Genomic DNA, 19,336 nt, shown 5'->3' with positions numbered 1-19,336 from the left:
TCTCAGGTAGAAATACTCACTTTTGTTGTTGAAAGCACCGTGGCTTTAATGTATGGCATTGCTCTTCACACAGTATGATGCAGTTGTGCAACATTACACAGACGTTCAGTTCATTATTGCAGTGACCAGGTGGCAAGGAATTACGCAGAGCAAGTCTTTGCCCTCCTTTTCCTGTTCCTTCCTTTCTCTTGTCTGATACCAGGTTCTCTTTGGGCCAGCACTTAGACTTGGACCTGTGGTTGAGATATTACTTGCAGGGCAATAAATACTCCAGGTAAAGAGTCTCAGTGGCTGATTATAAAGGTCAATCCAGGTTTATTAAGTCTAGCATACATCCCAACTTTCTTGAGATAGCCCTGTGTTCAAGTGCTTTTATTCTTTGCCATAAAAGCAATCTCTTAAATGTGTACCATCTTACCTGTGTGAGACTATTCCATACGTTGGCACAAAAGACAAAAATTTTCTGTCAAACCGTATAATCTGATTTTCCATTCAGAGATTATGTTGACTATAGCCACAGGGTACCAGGAACCGTAAGGATAACCTAGTGAAATATTTAGAGCCTTCCTCTCCACCAGATGTGTCCCAAACATGGTTGAGTGAAGCCATCCCTTGTGTAAGCAAGAGTGACGAATCTTAGGGCTACATTCTGCTTTCATGTCGTCTTTGGTCTATTGCTTAAAATAACTGAGCTTTATATTCTTTTCCCTCATCATGTGAAATTGCAGATGTTTACTGGTTTCATTCTTTTGTTGAATTAACTCCCCCTCTAATGGACGTTTTTAGTTTTCAAAACAGAGCTTTACATTCCAGTTTGAATAGCTCCCTCTGACATGATCGACTTCTGTTAGTTTACTTATATAATCAAGATTTCATTTCATTTCCCAGTTAAAAATACTGTAAGCAACGTGAGTGATACATTTCCATGCAACTGGTTTAAATATCGCGGTCTGTTTTCATCCCCGGGTTTCCACTGCCCTGGGAGAAATGTGGAGTTAAGGGAAATACTTTTAAAGAATACGTAGGGCTTAAAAGTCAAGACCAGAAGTATTCCGCCTAGTTTATCTTGTTAGTAACTGATAGTTATCTACCCAGTATCCATTCTGCCTTCACTCACAAGAAACCTAGTTTTTTTTCCCCCAACCGGCAGTGTGCCTGGATAAACACCTTTGTTTCCCAGAACCCCTGAGGTGGTCGGTGAAATGAAGCTGAAGTGATTGGGTGGGCTTTCAGGAAGGCTCTGTTAGGCAGACTGACCCAGCTGAGAGGCATGAATTTTGGCCCTTTCCTTCTTGGTCCTCTTTCTGTTTGAAATGTAGTATCTGGAGCCTCATAGCAACCTTGGACCTCCAGGATGGAAGCCACTTAGAAAGATAAGATTCAGTGTTCTTGATGATTTTGGAGCTGACATGGCAGTGTGTACCGCCTACATCTATACGATTGTCCCTTGGTATCCGTGGGTCGTTGGTGCCAGGACCTGACGGATACCAAAATCTGTGGTTGCTCAAGTCCGGGATGTAGAATGGCATCCATGCATACGGAGGGCCGGAGGGACAGTTGGTCAAAGTCGATCCTCAGTCAGTTGAATACGAAGATACAGAACCTGTGGATACGAAGGGCTGACTCTACTTCCTCTGTCTGAATTGGAAGTAAATTTCTGACTTGTTTAAACTACACGTTTGAGCTTCCTGTTATATGCAGACAAACCTAATCATACCTGATAGGTATAACTTTCCCATGACTGTAATACAGAAGCATGTATTCCTACTTCACTCGTCTCTTCTCCTAACTCTAACTCCCTCCTTCTCTACTTATTACTAGCATTCAAGAGGACATTCTCAGACAGGAAGAGCCTGCCTGAAAATCGCATATGCAGACTGGTCTGGCTGGAGAATGTATTCACAGCTATTTCTGCTGCTTCTTCCTTTGTTCTCCTTTGAACACAGCATTTTCAGAGGCAAGGGGACTTTTCACAGCAGCGCTCACAGGAGATGTGGGGTGGGGTGCGCAGGGCAACTGTTTGGCAGGCACGAACCACTGAAGTCTAGAATCTAGCCTGTAGGACAGGATGAGTTGGACAGGGTTAGAGTCTCACATGGGGCAGGAACATAGCTTCTTTCACATGATGTCTACGGGAAATAGATTCTTTCCTGCCAGGAGCACTTCACTGGGTGAGTGTTTCATGGACCAGTGAAGAAGAGAGCTCCCTTCAGGCCTTTACTAAGAGGCAGGGGCCTCTTACCTGCCTTCCTGCAACTTTCTGTGGCTTTGCTAATGTCAAAGAAGATAGAGGTCACATTCAGCCAAGGGTAAATTAAAGGAGTGATCCAGTGAGAAGAAAATAAAACCTTGAAGGAACATTATGGACATAAATTGGGAAGGTGGAGTGAGTTACTCAGGCATACATCCAAAGAGAGGGGCAGGAATGCAACATAGAGAAACAAGACCACCTGATCCCTTTCTCTGCCACATCCCACTGTTGGAAGGGACGATGCCATCACGTGCATGCTGTGTCATATAGCTGTCACCCTCAGCCACTGTCAGGATGGTGGGTGTTGAGGTGTTACATAAACCTCCCTGCTCAGCAGCTCAACCCCTACCAGCACACTCTGTTTCCCCTCTCGGCACCGAAGCGCTTGTCATGTGTGTAGAGAGTAATTTCAAGGTAGGTTATAATTGTCCATAATAAACACACTACATTGGGTACAAGCTGGATTAGGAAAATGGGTCGTAAAAAGAAATCTGTGATAATAATGGTTTGTAAGTTGATAATGTGCTAACAAGATAAAGCTTTTATTAAAATTACCAATCAAATCTCATTCTCTCTCTCTGTCTTTGTCTCACATAAAAAAAACTGGGAAGGATTTTATCAGGTTTACTTAGCATAGGTTCTTCATTTTAGGAAAAGTGTGTGTGTGTATGTGTGATATATATATATGTGTGTATATATATATACACCCACATATATAAAACATATGCATTTTGAGGGCAACATCAAGAGCTTGGAATGGGTCCAGAGAAGAGCAAATGCAGTTATCAATAGGTTGGAAAATCGGGCCTTTAACAAAAGGTTAAAGGAGTTGGATGCATTTAGTCTGGAGTAGAGGCAATGTAATCATTATTGAAGAGCTGTTATTAAGGAGGACATTGGCCAACGTTCTCTCTCCCCATAGAAGACATGTATAAAAGGAATTGTTTAAACTCAAGGAGAAGAAAGGGATTTAGATTAAATATTGGGAAGCATTTCTTGAAAGTGAGCATCATTAAAGAAAAAAATGTCACAAACTATAACCAGTTATTGAGGAAGGTTGGGGAATCTGTGTCTCAGGATATTAGTGTCGTGGGCACAGTGCAGACTGTGAACTCAGAACTGGTTTTGAACCTTAGTTCTTGCCTTAGTTAATATGAATAAAATTATCTTTAAAATTCCTCCACTCTGTAGGATTTTCAGGGATTTTTCCCTCTTAGCTTCCAAATTATTATTGGTTTGAGATTTTACAGCACAAGGGTTAGGCAGTATATTCTTGTCAGTATTGATTGTTTTCCTTTGTTTTGCAAAGGATTTGGCTTTTATAAAAAAATGGATCCTAGCATTTTGTGGCAGGTGATTATTATTACTGGGATTTACACAGCCTTAACTTATGTGTGTGTATGTGTTTGGATTCACACTGACACCAAAAACAAAACAATATAAAAAAGGTATTTCAAGATCAAAGTCAAGAAAAATTAGGTGTTAAAAGTCACAAAAAGAAAACACTGGTCTAATACTGTATGCCTGAGGCAAGTATTAATTTCCCCTGTTTTGCTGTAACTGGATCTGTTCACATTACTGGGCTTATTGTCACTTTGTCCACGCTTTGTGAAAATCTCTGTATAGAGGGAACACTGCACTGTTTGATCTCAAAGGCCACCATCATTCGCTCCCTTCCATTCGTGTGTAGCTGGTCTTTGAGGCAAGCGTTCTGAAGCTGCTTCTTGCCCACCTTGGCTATAACATCAGTGTCTTAATCAAATGGAACAGAATGTATTTTTCTTACCTAAATGGTATTTAAGCATGTGCAGGTGTTTAAACTAGTGTCAGATTTCTGTATTGCCAGAGGCTAATCAAGAAGAGGCGGAAACTCTACAAGTTATTCTGCTTTGACCTTCACTTTCATAGAAGGCTCCAAGAGTCCTAGGCTGTGATCTTAACTTTTCTTGCTAAGTGGGGGGAACATGGTTTCTAGCTCTCAGGACAGGGCTTTCCAGTGCTTTTGGTGAGCTGTTTCCTTCCTGTAATAAAGGGAGCGAAACATATTGAGGGCCTTCTGGGTACCTGGTGCCAATCTAAATGCTTTACATGTATTAATTCAGGTCATCCTCCCAACTGCGTCATGAATTTAGTACTATTTATTATCATTCACATTTTAAAAAAATTTTATTTTTTTATTTTTTGGCTGCATTGGGTCTTCGTTGCTGTGCGCAGGCTTTCTCTAGTTGTGGCGAGCGGGGGCTACTCCTTGTTGCGGTGCGCGGGCTTCTCATTGCGGTGGCTTCTCTTGTTGCAGAGCACGGGCTCTAGGCGTGTGGGCTTCAGCTTTTGCAGTGCGTGGGCTCAGTAGTTGTGGCTCGTGGGCTCTAGAGCGCAGGCTCAGTAGTTGTGGCGCACGGGCTTAGTTGCTCTGCTACATGTGGGATCTTCCCAGACCAGGGCTCGAACCCTTGTCCCCTGCACTGGCAGGTGGATTCTCAACCAGGGAAGCCCCATCGTTCACATTTTATAGGGAATAAAATGGAGACAGAAACTATGAGTAGTAGACTAGGAGGATCTAGCAGCTGGCAAACAACTGAGCCAGTATTTGCTTTCAGGCAAGCCAGCTCAAGCTTCCATGCTAATCACCGTGCTGCACTGCCTCTCAGTTTGAGCAGCTTCCTTCTGCTGTGGAAGCAGGATTTGGGAAGAGTCTGGAAAATGCCTTGACACATTCTAATTATTGTTTCCTTGCCGCGGACATGTTTTTTGAAATTGTGGAACCAGAAACCTGCCAAGCCATCTTCCTAATCCTTGTTTCGTGACACTTAACTTAGAATACAGAATTTTTTATGGCTGGTTAACTTGGAACTCTCCTGGTTCTAAAAACAGCTTCCCGACTTTCTCTCCAGTCAGCCAGAGCAGTTCTTGTGGCAGCCTTTTAACCCCTTTACGTCTTCCTTCCCATCACCTGGACCTGATCTTATACTACGGCCACCCCTTGAAGAAGGGGGTGTCCATTCACCTACAGAAACACATCACAGGTGACAGCTTAGAAGTCTCTTTGTTAAGATTCTAGAACACTTAAATCCTCTCTTGTACATCCCATGGGGAATCCCGGCCCACCAAAGACGGTTTTTGTTTTTTGTGTTTTTTTGGCAAATTCTCACAGTCACTTCTAGCTTTGAGTTTGAGTTCTCATGGAAGTCTTGATCGCCCTTGCTCTTTTCTTCCCTCTTCTCCATTTTAACCTATACATGGCTTTTTACCTCTAGATTTCCCTGCCAATTACTCAGACAAGACATTTTTAGGTATAACAGACTTTACTGAAAGTTTGGGGCAACAGGAGACAGCAGTTACATTACCACAACACAGATAACCTGGAATTGAATTTATTTATTTATTTTTATTTTATATTGACGTATAGTTGATTTACAATGTTGTGTTAGTTTCAGGTATATAGCAAAGTGATTCAGTTATACATATACATATATTCATTTTTTTTCAGATTTTTTTCCCATATGTTATCGCAGAATATTGAGTAGAGTTCCCTGTGCTATACAGTACATCCTTGTTGATTATCTGTTCTATGTATAGTAGTGTGTATGTGTTAATACCAAACTGCTAATTTATCCCTCCCGCCATTCCCCCCGGTAACCATAAGTTTGTTTTCTACATCTGTGAGTCTGTTTCTGTTTTGTAAATAAGTTCATCTGTATCATTTTTTTTAGATTCCACATATAAGTGATATCATATTATATTTGTCTTTGTCTGAGTTACTTCACTTAGCATAATAATCTCTAGATCCATCCATGTTGCTGCAAATGGCATTATTTTCATTCTTTTTTATGGCTGAGTAAACATTCCTTTTCTTAAATGTCCCTCAGCCGCTCCATCACAGAGAATTGTCTCAAGTCATCCTTGCTCAGCCTCACGCTGCTCCAGTTCTCACTATGCTTCAAATTCAGTTTTTCTCACTTTTTATGCAGAGTGGTCTAGCACGACCCACTCTTTGGCCCCATGCCTGCCTCTATCTGTCTAAGGATTCGTTACTAGCTCGCCAAGCAAAATGGCCATCCACTCTTTACCAGCACAGCAGAACTGGCGGTGACTTTGGAACTTCAGCCTTTCCTCTCCCTTCTCTGTCCCACCTCCTCACCTCTGCTCACGTTCTCAAAGTGCAAAAGATCAGAGGAGAACACATGTTTTTTTCTCAATGATACGAATTTTGGCTTTTCTGTTAGATGCCAGAGTAGCTACAGGCCGTTTGAATTTTAAATACATTTAGTCTTTAGGCTAAACTAGTAACAAAGGAATAGTAACATTATAATTAAGACACATAATAGGAACCACAGACTACAAGGTGTGTACAACCTCCTTTCCTTCCGATAAATGAACATTAATATGAAATTAAGCCAGTAGCGCACAGACATTAACCATAGGAGGTAGGGGCAGGTCTGAGGCTACCTTTACCTTTGAAGACAAATCCTTGAATAAGGCAATGAGTGGTAATCGTTTTTGCTTATCAGTGGTGCTCAGTGGAGCATGCAGTGAGCTTGAGACATACAGGGCTCAGGCAGAAAGAAGCAGAGAGAATTCAGACCGGGTGAGGCTATTACAATTGACTGTGCTGGCAGGACACCTGAGTAACCCAAAGATGTGTCTAAAGAATGGGTGTGCTGAACATGCATGGATCTGGACGGCATTATGCTTAGTGAGACAGACAGAGAAGACAAATACTGTATGTTATCACTTATATGTGGAATCTAAAAAATGAAACAAACTAGTGAATATAACAAAACAGAAACAGACTCACAGATCTAGAGAACAAACTAGTGGTTACCAGTGGGGAGGGGGAAGGGGGAAGGGGCAAGATAGGGGTAGGGCATTAAGAGGTACAAACTGCTATGTATAAAATAAATAAGCTCCAAGGATGTACCATACAGCAGGGGAGTATAGCCAGTATTTTATCCTAACTATGAATGGAGTATAAGCTGTAAACATTGTGAATCACTGGGTTGTACACCTGAAACTTATATAATAGTGTACATCAAGTATACTTCAATAAGATTTTTTTTTAAGTGGTCTAAGGTCATAACAAAAAGAATGGTGTGCTTGGCAGTCCGTGGTCCCACAGGTTGACAGTCTGGCAGGTGAAGTGCACTGCGGCTCCTCATGGAGCATAGAGGGCAAAGTCAGGCACGGCTGAGCCACGTCAGAGAACCTAGTTCCTTCACAGCAGAATCACAGCCACCAACTGGAGGAGAACAGCAAGACCCCAGGGGAGGGCTAGGTGGGGTACAAGCCCAGCAGCTAGGGTTCCAGTCCCAGAGGGAGCCTAGGTTATTGGTCAGTATGTCCAGGAAGATTATAGAAAAAAGTTGTCTCAACACAGTGACTAGAAGAATTGCCACTGGGAGGCCTCACACATGCCCCCTGCTCATCCCCTGTCGGGGCAGATCGTCAGCAGCGTTGAATTCTCAGGTCTGTGTCTGGAAGGCAGTCTGTGTCTTCTAATCAGCCTCTTGCCATTTTCACGATTAGCCCAGGAATCAGGGCAGGCCTGGGCCCATGAGGAACTGGGAAGACAAAGGCAGGGGAATGTGGCAGGAACAGGGATCCCAGAGCCCCATTCTGTGCACACTGTGGGTACAGAAGACCCCGGCCTTCCTCCTGGGGCTGGACAGCTGGAAGGAGCATCTTCCTGTCCTCACAATGAAAAAAATTAAAAAGCACTTCAAACCCCAAGTTCATGTATTTTCTCAAACTCATTGGAGAGCCTGGTTGCGGGACAGCCAGCTGACCCCAAACCTAAGGAGACAGGTGGCTGGCAGAAGAGACAAGATGCAAACACTGGCTTACCTGCGGTAGACAGCGCGACGCTGGATGGTAAACTGACTGTGGAGGAATGAGAGGATGTGGAGACCTTCGGGGTGGCAGTGGTGGGAGTATACACTCCCTTAAGGGTTTTTCTCCATGAGTCCCAGTGGGCACTCATAGGAAAGATTGGAGAAAGACTTCAAAGTGTTCTCTCTGGACAGACCTATCATACTAAGTGAGGCAAGTTAGAGAAAGACAAATGCCCTGTGATATCACTCCTAAGTGGAATCTAAAAAAATGATACAAATGAACTTATTTGCAAAAGAGAAACAGATTCGCAGACATAAAAACAAACTCATGGTTACCAAAGGGGAAAGGGGGTGGGGGAGGGATAAATTAGGAGTTTGGGATTTGCAAATACAGACTACTATATATAAAATAGATCAACAACAAGGTCCTACTGTATAGCACGGGGAACCATATATAGTACCTTGTAATAGCCTCTAATGGAAAAGAATCTGAAAAAATCACTTTGCTGTACACCAGAAACTGACACAACATTGCAAATCAACTATACTTCAATTAAAAAAAAAAAAAAAAAAAAAAAAAGGAAAGAAAACAAAGTGTACTCTCTGGGTAAAATAAAGCAGGAAAAGGAAGTGCTCTAATTCTAAAGGCTGGGCTTTGAGGATGAGGAAGCAAGGCACATGGACTTCTGAGGGAGGAGCAGTCCAGGCCAAGGGAACAGCAGGCATAAAGGCTCAAGTTGGGAGGAGCTTGGTTGATGAGCAGAGTAGAAATGAGGCCAGTGTGGCCAGAGCAGAATGAGCACGTAACAAGAAATGAGGTTAGAGAGGTAATGAGGACCAGATTCTGTAAGGTGTTTTAGAAGACTGACGGACTTTGGTTTTTAATTGGAGAAGCCCCGGGAGGGTTTTGAGCAAGAAGTGATATAACATGACGTTTGGTTTAAAGTGATCCTGAAAATAGTTTGGCGATGCCCAATAAAGTTGGACATACACATACCATCTAACCCCGCAGTCACACTTCTGGGTATTTATCCTGGAGAAATGGGAACTTAATATTTGCACAGAATCCTGTACAGTTTCATAGCAGCTAAATTTTCACAGCATTAAATGTTCATAGCAGCTTTATTTGTAAAACCCCAAACTGGAAACAACCCAAATGTCCCTTAGTGCTCAATGGGTGAATGGAAAAACGAACTTTGGTGCATCCAGACACTGAAATACTACTCAAGAGCAAAAAGAAAGAACTATTAAATACACACAACTTGGATGGAGCCTAAGGACGTTATGCTGACTGAGAAAAAAAGCTAATCTCAAAAGGTGTTATAGTCTGTGATTCCATTTATGTAACGTGTTCAAAATGGCAAAACGATAGTGATGGAGAACAGGTCGGTGGTTGTGAGGGTGAGGGTTAGGGAGGGTGTGATTGTAAAGGAGCGGCACAGGCATTTCTTTGTTTTGAAGGAAGAGTTCTGTATTCTGATTGTGATGTGGTTGCACAAATCTGTATGTGTGATAATGTTTCATAGAATCAAACCGTGAAAAAAAAGAATGCATGAAAAAATGTGGTGACGATCCTGATAAAGTCTGTAGTTGAGTTAATGGTATTGTACCAATGTCAGTTTTCCTTGCTTGGAAATATACTATGGGTATGTAAGGTGTTATTTATTGGAGGAGCTGGGTGAAGGGTGCACAGAATCTCTCTGTATTATTTTTGAAACTTTCTTGTGAGTCTAAAACTACTTCTAAATGCAGTTTAAAAAGGAGCTGCCTGGCAGTTCTGTTGAGTCAACACTGATGGGGGAAGAAGGGGAGATAGGAGACCACTTAGGCGGCTACTGCCTCATCCAGGTGAGAGGTGATGGTGGTTGGCACCAGGGCGGGGCCAGGGTGATAGAGCTCCTATCTGTCCCTTCTGGGCCATGCAATAGAGCAACTTTCAGAAGTGCCAGACTCCCAGCCTGTCACTACCTGTCACCATCTCTGCTGTCATCTCTGGATCTAGTCTGTTGCCCATTACTCATGCTGCTTTCTGCCATCGTGGCTGCCATTTGAGGTTCACAGCCACTGGTAGGTGCTGCTGCCCCTGATGTCGCCATGGATTCCTGCTTACTTGTGCCAGAATTGCCCAGATCTTCACAAGTCCTTGACTTCTACTGTCTGAGCTGCATTTCCTCTGCCCACCCATTAGGAAGAAGACCACCACCTGCCCCGTGTGGTTTGAACTGGACTTTCCTACTTTTCCCACTGGAGGTGTATCACATTCTGGGCTTCCCACTGCTTCTTTCTCAGGAAACTTGGTGAAATCCTCTTGGGAAGCTTTTAATTCCTTTTCCACATCCATGGGGAAGAGCTCAGTTTAGGCATATTTTCCAAAAGGGTCTCCTCACCTCTTAGCTCTTAAGACACATTCCCATCTGAGAGAAGGAAGGAAAAATCTCTGTGCCAAAGTGTTTTCCTGCCTACTGATTCAGATTTATATGTACTCTCACCCTCTCTTAGGAGCATGGCTAGCTCAGTGATCTCTGGGGAAGTACCAAAGTCACAGTCATTCCAATTTTCCACCCCCTATGATGTGGAGGATGCAGCTGCCCCACTTCTGGTTTTGGCAACCAACCCTTCAGGCATCATCGTCACATCAGCACACTGGCCCACACCCTTCCAGTACATCCTTCTGGTGGGAAGGTAAATCTCCCCTCATTGATTCCAGGCCACAGCCAGGCCCTCCACCATCCCATCCTCCTGGAAACATATACTGATGGCTTTGTGATCACTCAGATATGAACACTATTCCAGGGCTGATAGCCCTGCCGGGTCCTTGATACACAACATTTACATTAAGTCCTTGAGTGGTTCTGGACCGTTGAGTCATAACTGCAACCTATTTCTTAGTAAGGTTGCAAGAATCCTTGTATGAATTTTGAATCAATATGGCATTATCTCAAAAAAAAAAAAAAAAGTTGGGACTTTTGCCAGTTGCTTCCAAATGTAGAACTCAACCGTTTTGGAGAAATATAATAGCTTTAGCTTGCTTTGAGATCCTTCCACCTTTATTGCATTAAAACAGACTTTTTATTAAAGTGTACATGACTTCTAAGCAGCTTATAACCATCATAAAATTGCTACTAGAAAACCAACTATATAGTTTTTAGATCAACATTAAAATATAGCAACACTTTACTTGTTTACTCATTTCCCTCCAAAATCCATACGTTTTCTGTGATGTTATTTAAGTCTCTAAGAAACACATCATAAAGTCATTGAACAACCACTGACAATCTTGTAAGATGCAAGATCCAAAGCCTTAGTTTCAATTCCCACATTGATGCAGTTCTTTCTAGACATAGCACTTCTGTTACCCTGTTACATTCCCTGCCCTCCTGCTAAGATTTATCTTTAGTCAGATAATTTACTTTTCGGATCTAAAGATGGTTAACCCATTAACATGTATAATAAACTCATTTGTATTCCAGTTATAATCATCTGAATTATTTGCATTTAAAATTTTTTTCTCTCTGCCTGTTTTTCTAACTTTATATTCCCTGGAGCTCACTCTCGGGTACAGAGCGGAGAGTGATAGTTAGTTACAGGTGTATCATTTCTGAACCCTGTGTCATTTTTCTGTCACTCAGATTAATAAGGAGCTTCTTCAGCAGTCTTACATTCAGGATTTATCAGTGTTAATCTTCATCATCAGTGTTTTCTCGGCCAGTTGGGGTTTTCTCAACCTACATTATACTTAAATTCAATTTTATAAAAAGATTTTAGTCTAACTTTATATTCAACAAAATTGAACTTTGAATGTTCTCAAATCAATTATTACAGCAGTATAAATTTGTGGATAAAATATTAGCTCTAAAACAAAACTGATTTGGATTGGTTTGCCACCTAATGGCTATACTTGTGAGCACTTTAAATTTTCTAAGCCTTGGTTTATCCATCTATGAAATTTATATAATAACCTTAAAGGCCACATATGTAAAACACTGAGTACCATGTATGGCATATAGTAGGTACTCAATAAATAGTAGTTATTATCATTGCTATAATAATGTTGTTATAATATAGTTGTCATTGTTACAAATGCAGTCTCAAACTCGATGTGAAATGTGAAAGGTCAGCACATTATGACACGTGATGGCACCTGCCATCATTCTCCATCCAGGAACACAGCTCAGGGGCCACACATTTATACTTTACCTACTATACAGATAGTGTAAAATTAAACTTAATAAAATTAGTATTATCTAACGTTTATTAAAATTTGGAAGCCAACTGAACATATCTATTCTGATCAGAAGCTAAGGATATATTTTAGCTTATGTCACTGACCATTTAGCACAGTTTATAAACGTATTTTTAATATGCAACATATATAATAGATAATGTTCAGTATTGGATCACAGTTCTTCAAAATCTGTGAAACTAAAAAAAAAAAGAATGCTTGTGTATGTACAGACAGACGACTAGACTTACAATAGAGGAACTGTAGCAGGGTAGGAAGAAAGGTTTGATACAGAGTCTGCTCTTGACTTTGTTCCTTTGGACAAATCATACACCTTCTTCGAGCTTCACTTCTCTAGATCAGCTGTGTTTTCTAGCATTACCTCTTCGTTAACACCGCATTGTGGTTATAGAGGACCAGATTGTTTTTTTCAGATATCTTTAAACTTTGTCAGACACTATATTCTTCAGGTAAAAATGTGGCTTCATTTATTTAAATGTGTCTTCTGAAGTGTGAAGATAACAACTCTATTTTTTAGTAGTATAACATCATAGCCTCAAAAAAAATTTGTTTCTATTAGCAAAATAGGATCTTGGAAATTGAATTTTGGCCCATAGTTCTCAACCCTGGCTGCACATGCTTGTAACTTGAATAGGCTTCAAAATGTTTTAGTTCTTGGGCCCCACCCCTGACCAGTTGGATTAGAATCACCAGGGGCGAGACTTTGTTAGAAGCTCCCCAGAATCTAGATGATTCGGATGCACGCAGAGGACAGAGAACTGCTGATGTAGGCTTATCCTTATCTAAATTAAATTTCCTTTTAATTAAAGCAGCATTTTTCTTCTGATAGGGGGCCGTCTGGGAATAAATATCTTCACATACTTTTATTGGTAAAAATCTTCTTTGGTTAAGGAGAAGTACTTTAACATGGGAGGCACCTCTCTGCTGCTTTTAGTAAAATAAACTTTAAAATTTATGAAGAATCTTTAAAAATCATCATAATCATATCTTGCTGGTCAGTTCTTCAGATTTTTTTGTAAAGAATTTTTGACGTGGACCTTTTTTTTTTTTTTTTTGTGGTACGCAGGCCTCTCACTGTTGTGGCCTCTCCCGTTGTGGAGCACAGGCTCCGGACGTGTAGGCTCAGCAGCCATGGCTCACGGGCCCAGCCGTTCCGCGGCATGTGGGATCTTCCCGGATCGGGGCACGAACCCGTGTCCCCTGCATCGGCGGTGGACTCTCAACCACTGTCCCACCAGGGAAGCCCGATGTGGACCATTTTTAAAGTCTTTATTGAATTTGTTACAATATTGCTTCTGTTTTATGTTTTGGTTTTTGGGATCTTAGCTCCCCAACCAGGGAGCAAACCTGCACCCGCTGCATTGGAAGGTGAAGTCTTAACCACTGGACTGCCAGGGAAGTCCCTCCTCTAGAGATTTTTATCTTAGAATAGCAATACATAAAACATGATAATCCAAACACACTGTCAAAACATACGTCTTAGCCTGTTTGGGCTGCTGTAACAAAAATACCACAGTCTGAGTAGCTTATAAATAACAGAAATTTATCTCTCACAGCTCTGGAGGCTGGGAAGTCCAAGATCAAGGTGCCGGCAGATTTGGTGTCTGATGAGAGCCCATTTTTCATAGCTGGCTGTCTTCTCACTGTGTCCCCGTGTGGTGGAAGGGGCAAGGGAGCTCTCTGGGGTCTCTTTTAGAAAAGCACTAGAACCGTTTATGAGGGCTCCATCCTCATGACCTAATCACCTTTCAAAGGCTTGCCTTCTAATACTATCACCTTTGGAGTTAGGATTTCAACATGAATTTTGGGGGGAGGATACAGACATTCAGTCTATAGCAACATATATAGAATTTTCAAATTAGTTAAAAGGCAACTAAATATCAGAAGTAAGTATCCTTGACCTCTAGAAAAAAAAAAAGACCTGGATGAAGATACCTATAGTTTATTATTGTATCATTAGAAATGATAATGCTATCAGCTAACATTAATGGGATCCCGGTATTCCAGACAGTATTCTAAGCACTTTAGGTGGGGATTTCATTCTGTCCTCACAACAATCCACGAGGCAGATACCATATTACCCCATTTTACCCATGAGAACATTGAGATACAGTGAGTAACTTTACATCTATAAATATTATTTAAATATTGTCATTAGTAATTACAATTTGAATTCTAAGCCTTCTCAAAAATTTCTGTACCTTAGTAGGCCTTATGGTTTCTAAGTTCTGCTGGTATTTTAAATGCCAACCTTTATTAAAGTATGTTTTGCTCCTAAGGCAAAGCCAGAAGGCAAAGTCTTCAAAGCACTTGAATCTCCTAGGCTGACATGGTTAACAAAGCCTGAAAAACAAAGGGTAAGATCAAGTGGTTCATACTCCCGCAGTTTTAATTGCTTTACTTTCTCAATTCCCCAACTTTCAAGATTTGAAATTCATTTAACATCTAAGCAGGGATGCTTGGAGACAGTGAGCACTGGGAGAAAGAACCCAGGGAAACTGAAACCTCGTTCCTGCTCTCACTTAGGGCTGTGATCTTGCAAAAAACTTGAACCTGTTGAAATGTCTTGTTGTGCTATCCAATAGAGGGAGCGGAGTGGTAAGAGCAGTAATCAACAAGAACAGCAGCGTCTGCCAGAGCCTCTTCACAGTACGGTTGGCACGATCAAATGAGATATTTGTTGGAGAGTGCTTGTGGCTATATGATGCTATTCAGATACTAGTTTTTCTTTATTACTATTACCTTGTCATTATTGTTACTATTATTATTTTTGCTTATGTTTACCACCAACTAAAAGTGGTCCCACCTTTCCAGAGTAGATGGAAGGTAGGATGAATGGGTGCTTGAGATGGGAGCCAAGCTCAGGAGTCTACCCGTGTAAGATCATTGGGAGATTTTTTTTTTTTTTGCAGTACACAGGCCTCTCACTGTTGTGGCCTCTCCCATTGCAGAGCACAGGCTCCGGACGCGCAGGCTCAGCGGCCATGGCTCACGCGCCCAGCCACTCTGCGGCATGTGGGATCCTCCCGGACCGGGGCATGAACCCGTGTCCCCTGCATCGGCAGGCGGACTCTCAACCACTGCGCCACCAGGGAAGCCCTATTGGGAGATTTTAAGCTTTGGAACATGAAAATAATTTTAATTGGAAAATCTCTTAGATTTGCTTTCAAAAAAGAGAATTTTGACTGCAGAGGGAGAAGATATGGGGGGGCGGGGTTGTAAATGGGCCTGAGGAGTAAACAGAAGTTGAAAATAGAAGCCACCTGGGATATAGATCATTGTGAATTTATCCATCCAAATGCACAGTTTTTCATTTTGAAAACTAGTCATTTTGTTCTATTTGTTACGAGCATTTTTAGCTTGAAAGCCTCTGTTATATATGACTTAAAGATAATCTCCTTTTTCTTTAAAAATTATACTATATTAAGACTGACATCCAGTTATAGAGTTAATTCTCAGCTTATTTATTTACTTTTCACTTGAAGGAATCCAAGCTTAAATATTAATAAAACATTGTGGTGCACTTATACAAGCTCACTATTTGATTAGAGGAGGTAGCAGACAACTCTTACCCCTGCAAATAAATATAATCTCATTTCCAGTATAAGCTTCATTATGGTTTGGCAAAGTTCAGTTTTTAGGTACTATGCGATCTAAATTAGTGGTAGGCATGTTCATAGCACATATTGCAAAACACACACTGGAATTCCATTCCTCAGCCTTTTCTCCTCTAATTTTCAGGTGCTGACATCATTAAGTTTGATTCTGCTTTCAAGGAAAAGAGTTTGGACTTTAGGGGGTTAGGAACACCTGGGTTTGAATCCCAGTTTTGCCACGTATCAGCCGTGTGACCTGGTACAAGTTCATTCACTTATGTGAACCTTGGACTCCTCCACAAAATGGAGAGAGATACTGTTGCCCATGTCATGTCATGAGGTTGTTGTGAGGATTGAGTAAAGAGTGAGTGTGTTATAATACCAGGTTGTAGAAGGCCTTCAGTACATTTTACCTATACTGCCCTTTACCCGCCACTCCACAATGCTTTTTCTACAGTTTTTCCTATCATTTCTTCCTTTAAAATGGAGAGTTTTCCTAGGGAGGCAGGAGGAACTAACTTTTGCTCTGCGTTGGATCTTTCCAGGGTTAACTTTGAACACAAAGTGCTCTCAGTTTAATTTTCCATAAGTTGGACATTGAACGTATGGGAGGATTTTACATGGAGAGTCACATACCATAACTTTATTTTCCTCCTACTGTAGCACTGAAGTCTCCATTTCCCCATTTCCTCATAATTTTGCCCATTCAAGGTAAGAAGGTCAGTTCTAGGTTAACTCTTCTTCTTCACATAAAGTCTTAGTCTTTCAGAGTTCTCCATTTCTGTCAGGCAACATCTGGAAAGCAGAGTGCGGTGTGGGCTATGCAGCCTCCAGACCTTGGTGGAGGGGCCGCGGCTGGCTCATCAGCTGGGCCCTGGTTCTCCCTGCCTCCTCTGACATGGCCCATCCTGCCTGTTCTTTGGGCACCAGCCCCTGCCCTCGCTCCATCTGCTACTGACGTGTCCCTCATCTGATCTTAGCACAGTCAGTGCCTGGAGCTCTTTTTCTGACTTCGCCATCACTTTGGCTTTCTTCCCGTGCTATTTTCTCTCTGAGATTCAGCCACACCTGTGTGAAATCCTGGCTTTGGTCTACCCACAGCTTTTGTTCCAGATTCTCTTTGTCTCTGGCTCCCCGGGTAGGATAGCACGTTTCGCCGCAGCTCACAGCCGCCCTCTATGACCCTCTCAAGGGCCTGTGGGAATGCTCAGTGCTCCTCCATGCCCTGCTGGTGCCCACGGGAAATGGTGTGGAGAGAAGTGGGAGTGGCTGGTTCTGTCTTGTCTAAATCTGCCCGCTGGCATTTGTTCTCTGTTGCAGCCTTCTTGAGTTGGCATTGGCACCGCTGAGAGTTTCAATCGAACAGAGAGACCAGGAGTGTCCTCTGCTTTTGGGTGCTGAGTCTCTCTGAAGAGTTCCTGTCTACCCTCCTGGAGTTTTGATGTCAGTGGGCAAAATCCACCAGGCTCATTGTAGAATTTTATTCCCAGTTCTTCAAGCTAGTTTTGTTATTGAAAGCACATCTTCAGAGTCCAGGGGAAACAAACCTCTTTTAAGTACTCTTTTAAGCTCTTACAAGGGAAAAATCAGCGTTTCCATGACCTGTTTTAAAACAAGCCCACTTAAAATCCAAGATGGCCCGTGGCCCTGCCATCTCCTTTAAGCAATGGATGGCTCAGCTGAGTAAAGGACTTTGAAGTAATGAGAACTGCCAGGATGATGCATATTTAGGATGGTACTTCAAAATATTGTTACCTGAAAAGTAATATTTTTATTCTTTTATTTTCTGTTTGGCATTTAGTTTTTTGCTTTGCCTTTCAGTCTAAGAAATTGCACATCAGAGATTCATTGTGCAGCTCTTGTATTCAAGACTAAGCTTTATCTCCGAGAAACCTGCGACTTCTCTTTTTATAATCCATTTACAATTTTTGTCTCTTAAAGCTTTCATTTCTTATAACTTCTACATTTCATGATTATTCATTTCCAATTGATGTCAACTCTGCTGAATAGTAGTATTTTAAGCTGCATTAACTTTCCTTCCCATTCCTATGTATTTTGATTCTTATTTCTCTAAAATAAATGTATCATTTATCATAAGATGATTCCAGAGGGCAATAGTCTCATTTTCTAGTCTTAGCCTTCTCTACCAATTATAGATCCTCAATGATATGCTTTATATAATTATTAGAGGCTGGAGAGAGGCAATTTTTCAAACAGCTTTCTGTTCCCTTGCGGCTGACAAGAGTTCTAATACAGCTGGGGGAGGTGCAGATCTCTGCTCTTTGTAGTAAGCAAAAGCACTAAGTGGTCTCACTTAAATTATTAACAAAACACACAGGTCAAGCATGCAGCCTTTTGCCCTGCTTTTCCCCATTTCTCTGCTCTTAAAAGCACTATTGTAGTGTTGCCCAAAAGGCACTCATACATGCTCTAAGAACCTGACTCAATTTGTTGGAATGTGTTGGAGAGCTAACATTTGGTAATTGCAGTTTTTCTGTTCATACATGCAGGCACGATCCACTTCTCTAAATGGGTGATAATAATGGTAGCTAACACCTTTGAGCTGTGTGCCAGGCATTATGCTAACCACTTTGCAGGCATCATCTCATTTAATCTTCACAGTCCCTTGAAATAGATACCCATTTTGCAGATGGAAAAACAGACATTTAGAGAAGTTGACCAAAGTCATACATCTGGAAGGTAACAGAGCCCAAACCAGGTCTGCCCTTTTCCCCATCCTGTTATATAGTGTCTGTATGGGGACATCTTTGAGAGTGAAATGGGACACTGTTGCTATTTTTACTGGGATAACAGTTATAAATCAGAGCTCTTCTGTGCAGACTAGGACATATGTTTACCCTGACTGTAAGCCCTCTTGGTGGGGAGCTTTCAATCACTGAGACAGTAAAGGAAGACTTTGGGGTCCTTTCCAAGGTCCTTTCCCCAAGGTTGGAAATCAGATTCAGTTTTTACTCAAAGGAGGCAGTTTTCCATGAATGTGTCCACTGATGCAATACTATGTAAACATGGTCAGGGGTGTACCCCCGTCCCCCCTTATTTGTATTATAGAGTTTCAGTTTGTTTGCTGAACATACATTTGCTGAACATTTACCATGGGTTGGGTATTTTGATGGGTCGTGGGAAAATGAAGATGAAAAGACACGGTCCATGCGCCTCAAGGAATTTCTAATCTAATGTGGAGACAAAAGCCAGCAATGAAACCGAGTAGGGTGCAAAGAGCTCTGAAGGGGAGGAGGGGATGCACTGATGCACTGGGACCGTGACTGGAGGAGTCTGTCAGGGGCAATAAGGGAAGCCCCTGAAGGAGAGGGACTTGATGGAGTTTTCTGTGGAGAATGGCTGGGAGGGGCAGAGACCAGAGAGACAGGATGAACATCAAGTTGTAGTTTCAGTTATC

General features: G+C 41.8%; 1 protein-coding gene across 4 annotated transcripts in view; it reads left to right on the top strand.

Annotated features, from left to right (window-relative positions):
* The window catches only part of GRIP1 (glutamate receptor interacting protein 1), a 695,695-nt gene that overhangs the window by 162,029 nt on the left and 514,330 nt on the right, over positions 1 to 19,336 (top strand). The gene's annotated exons all lie outside the window — the stretch shown is intronic.

The sequence above is a fragment of the Aethalodelphis obliquidens genome, unplaced genomic scaffold (assembly GCF_003676395.1).
Source record: "Aethalodelphis obliquidens isolate GAN/ISIS:26980383/991018 unplaced genomic scaffold, ASM367639v1 scaffold8, whole genome shotgun sequence".
NCBI classification, from domain to species: Eukaryota; Metazoa; Chordata; class Mammalia; order Artiodactyla; family Delphinidae; genus Aethalodelphis; species Aethalodelphis obliquidens.
The sequence above is the reverse complement of the archived record's forward strand: the minus strand, read 5'-3'. Positions and strand labels throughout refer to the sequence as shown.